The sequence below is a fragment of the Mandrillus leucophaeus genome, unplaced genomic scaffold (assembly GCF_000951045.1).
Source record: "Mandrillus leucophaeus isolate KB7577 unplaced genomic scaffold, Mleu.le_1.0 Scaffold969, whole genome shotgun sequence".
NCBI classification, from domain to species: Eukaryota; Metazoa; Chordata; class Mammalia; order Primates; family Cercopithecidae; genus Mandrillus; species Mandrillus leucophaeus.
Window position 1 is genome coordinate 322,557 of NW_012110574.1, and position 4,915 is coordinate 327,471.

The window sequence follows — 4,915 nt, forward strand, 5'->3', positions numbered from 1 at the left end:
CATCTCAAAAAAAAAAAAAAAAGAATGATTTTAAGTATCAGTTTTCTGGCTGAAGGGCCCTGTCCAAAATCAGGATTAGAAATAGGTCAGCTGGGCGGGACGCGGTGGCTCATTCCTGTAATCCCAGCCCTTTCGGAGCCCAAGGCAGGCGGATCACTTAAGGCCGAGGGTTTGAGACCAACTTGGTCGACATGGTGAAACCTGTGCTCTACTAAAAATACAAAAATTAGCCCGGTGCGGTGACTCACGTCTGTAATCTCAGCACTTTGGGAGGCCAAGGCAGGTGGATCACGAGGTCAGAATTCGGGACCACACTGACTAACATGGTGAAACCCCGTCTCCACTAAAAATACAAAAATTAACCGGGGGCGAGGTGGCGCGTGCCTGTAATCCCAGCTACACAGAAAGCTGAGGCAGGAGAACCCAGGAGGCGGAGGTTGCAGTGAGCTGAGATCCTGTCACTGCACTCCAGCCTGAGAGACAGAAGGACTCCGCCTCAAATAAAAAAAAAGAAAGAAAGAAAGAAAGAAAAGAAATAGGTCAGCTTGACTTTGTTGGTCTGGTAGTTAGACAAGATCAAGGGTTTGTTTTTGTGAGGGAGACTTCTGAATACTCCCAAATGTATGAAGTCCCCATCACCAATGTACATCTTGATGAAGCAGTTTGTCCCCACAACCCTCTTGAACGACACAGCCTTAAACACAGGGAACTTCTTTTCTTTCTCTTCAAGCTGGGCCCTCACCTGCTCCACCATGTCCTGGGTCTCCCCGCTGGCCAGCTGCGTGCCTAAGGGCGCCCAGCACTTCGTCTTGGTTGCCAGGGAGGGGACCTGGTGAAGAACCCTTTTTTATATCTGTTGTTTGTACAGCCATGAGAAAAGCACTTCGAACTAAGAGTGTCATGATGGCAGAGATGGCTTTATTTTTGATCTTGTGAAAAAAAAGCTACCTACATCATGATTGCTGTCTGCTTTTAAAGAGAAACTTCGCTGGTTAGCTTTACCTTAAGATCTCCAGTTTGGTGGGGCCCTTCTGAGTTGTAAGATTATGATCCCAAGGTTCAAGATCCTAAAGTTTTTCCGCAGTGTAGATGGCAAGTAGACTCAATCTTTAGGTTCTAGATTATAAAGGATTACACTGTTCTTAGTCGTTAGAGTATTAAAAGCTTTCGTTACCTTATGACAATATATTTTGCCATAATGCATTAAAACCTTGCTGCATTTAGTCATATTAGACTTCAGTAGCAGAAGATGCATGAGGTTCTATCATGGGGTGCATAGGCCTTCCAATTACTATTTTATAAGGGTCAACACATTTTTCGCACTCTAAGTGGATCTGATTGTCATCAACCTGCAATTACAAGAGCAATCCAGTCAATTTAGTTAGCTTTGCTCAATACTATTGTATCTGTAATACCTTATTTAACAGATTTACAGCTTGTCTAGTGAAATAAGTATTTTTATTATTGAAGACTTTTTTAGAAATGTCCCATGAGGAATACATATTTCCTCATATCCTTTTAGCTAGTATTATAACATCAGCCTTCTTGTGTGAGAAAACTATTATATTACCATAAAATATGCATTATAAATGATAATTGAATAAAATTTCTCTGTAAATGTTTAAATGGCCCATCAGGTAGTAGAATGTACTTCAGCAGTACATGAAGTTTTGATTGTCTTCTCAGGATACTATGTTCGACCAAAAAAAATTAGTCAATGTATTTTAGTAATTTAGAATAGTCACCACACACACGCACACACTCATCTAATTTATATATAACTTGTTACCCAGGCTGGAGTGCAATGGTGTGATATTGGCTCACTGCAACCTCTGCCTCCCGGGTTCAAGCTATTCTCCTGCCTCAGCTTCCCATGCCCAGCCTTTAATTTTTATTTAATTTATATTATTTTATCTCTTTTGTGATGATTAATGGAATACAGAGTTTTCAATAATGGAAACATTAAGAACTCATTAATGAACAGTGGCTATTGATTGTCTAGATTCTCCATGAATCCACACTTAACATTGAATTTATGTCCTGTTTAATACCAGACTTATTTCTCCAATTTAGGTCCATAGCACTGATAACTGAGGGATTCTCACAGGTAATTTGGCTTGAGTGACAGAGTTTATTCAAATAGTATATCTAAAAAATTTCAGTTGTAGCATAAAATTGTGGCAGACTATTTTCCTGATGTTTAATTAATTTTTGTTTTGCCTAAATTAGTAGTTTTATAAGTCCATCTCTTCTTTAGAATTCTTACGATCCCTACCCGGTCCAAACAATACAATCCTAAAATTATCAGAAACCTGTACTCACCTTGTCTGGACTTTTTCCATCTTTTCATAAACCTTCTTAAGGACACAATACTTGGCCAGACACAGTGGCTCACGCCTGTAATTGCAGCACTTTGGGAAGTTGAGGTGGGTGGATCACAAGGTCACGAGTTCGAGACCAGCCTGACCAACATGGTGAAACCCATCTCTATAAAAATACAAAAATTAGCTGGGGATGGTGGCGGATGCCTGTAATCCCAACTGCTCAGGAGGCTGAGGCAGGAGAATCGCTTGAACCCGGGAGGCAGTGGTTGCAGTGAGCCAAGATTGCACCATTGCACTCCAGCCTGGGCAACAGAGTGCGACTCCATCACACACACACACACAATCAAAAAGAAACATAATACTCTAGGATTGTGCATGTTTTTGAAGTTTTTAGAAACTTGGCCAGGCGTGGTGGCTCAGGTCTGTAATCTCAGCACTTTGGGAGGTCAAGGTCGGCAGATCACCTGAGGTCAAAAGTTCAGCCTCCCAAAGTGCTGGGATCACGCCAACATGGTGAAACCTCATCTCTGCTAAAAATACAAAAATTAGCTGGGTGTGGTGGTGCGCACCTCTAATCCCAGCTACTTGGGAGGCTGAGGCAGGAGAATCGCTTGAACCCGGGAGGCGCAGGTGGCAATGAGCCGAGATCGTGCCACTGCATTCCAGCCTGGTGACAAAGCAAGACTACATCTGGAAAAAAAAACAAAAAAACAAACAAACAAAAATCTTCTGTAATTTTCTTTTTAATTTACTTAATTAATTTTGAGATGGAGTTTCGCTCTTGCTGCCCAGGCTGGAGTGCAATGCCGCGATCTCGGCTCACTGCAACCTCTACCTCCCGGGTTCAAGTGATTCTCCTGCCCCAGCCTCCAGAGTAGCTGGGATTACAAGCATGTGCCACCACGCCTGACTAATTTTCTATTTTTAGTAGAGAGGGAGTTTCTCCATGTTGGTCAGGCTGGTCTCAAACTCCCAACCTCAGGTGATCTGCCTGCCTCAGCCTCCAAAAGTTCTGGGATTACGGTCCTGAGCCACCATACGCGGCTATTTTAATTTTTTTTTGAGACAAGGTCTCAAAAGGTTAACGTGCAGTGGTGTAACCAATCATGGCTCACTGCAGCCTTAACTTTCCAGGCTCAAGCAATCCTCCTGCCCCCGCCACCCGAGTAGCTGGGAATAAAGGCATGCATTATCATTCCTGGATAATGTATTTTTCATGGAGACAGGATCTTACTATGTTACCAAGGCTGTACTTTAACTCCTGATATCAAATGATTCTCTCATCTCAGCCTGCCAAAGTGCTACAATTACAGGTATGAGCCACCATGTGCTTATGCAATTTATTGAGATTATTTCCAATAATAAACAGTACTATTGGGCACAAATCTAAAAGGAATCTGGCTTCTATTTTAGAAGTGTTACTCTCCAGGATTTAGAGCCCTGGGGAGTGAGTCTCAGCCCAGTCACTTAATAGCTGTGGGTGTTTGGGCAATTTGTTGATGTGGAAGAGTTCTATAAGCCACATATACTCAAAAACAAAACAAAACAAAAAACCAAAAAACAGAATGATTCTGATTGCGCAAGTGGTAGCAATTTTTTATTCTCCCTGTTCTATGCCCATTGCCAGGTACTTTTACAGGCGTTCCCATCGAGATCCAGAATCTGTTTTCCAAACTCCAGATCTGGCTGGCCTTATTTGTTCAAGGTTGTAGAAACCTGTGAACATGACAGTGTGCTAGTTTGAGGCCTAGGCTCAAATGGTTTTAAATGCTTCTAATTGTTTTTCAGAATGCTACCATCTCCATGAAAAAAGCCCACGTTCGCCAGCTAGAGGATAAGATACAATGGGGAGGAGAAGCAAGGTGCCCCTTGTTGACAATCCCAGAAGCAGAAGCTCATGCCCAGAAGCACAGCTGCCTAGTTGACAGGCAGCTGATGATACATGTCTGAAGGAGCTCAGTTGAGGCCAGAAGAATGGCCCCAACAAGCCCTGCCTAAATGGCTGACCATCACGATTATGATCTAAGAAGTTTTGGATGGTTTGTTATGCTGTAAGAGCTAACTAATACAGGTATCCAGTGCAGATAGGATGCTAAAATTTAATGGCAGGTTGATTACTAGTTACCTTCTAACAGTGGGTACCCTAAAAGTGCTGACTTTTTTTCTTGATTTAAAGTTGGATGTTTTGTAATATTGAGAAATAAATAAATACATGTAGACATGTGTGCATGTGATTGGTGCTTATACTCACACATTCCCACAAACCACAGGAGAAAACAGATAACCACAGCCTGACCATTAGGGCCAAGGCCAAATGGCAAAATAAGTTTACCTTTCATCTGTTTTCTCTATATTTATACATTAGAGGTCAAGACTGTGAACATATCTGAAGACACAGAGTTTTTTTCTGCTGTGGACCCATCATCCTTTGTTCACTGCTTGATCTCTGCAACAAAAATGGGAAACAGGTGGCCAGCAGTGGTCTACCTGGGGTTATTTTATTTCTGCTGCCCTCTGTTCTTTCTTTTTTTTCTTTTCTTTCTTTTTTTTTTGAGGCAGAGTCTTGCTCTGTTGCCTGGGCTGAAGTGTAG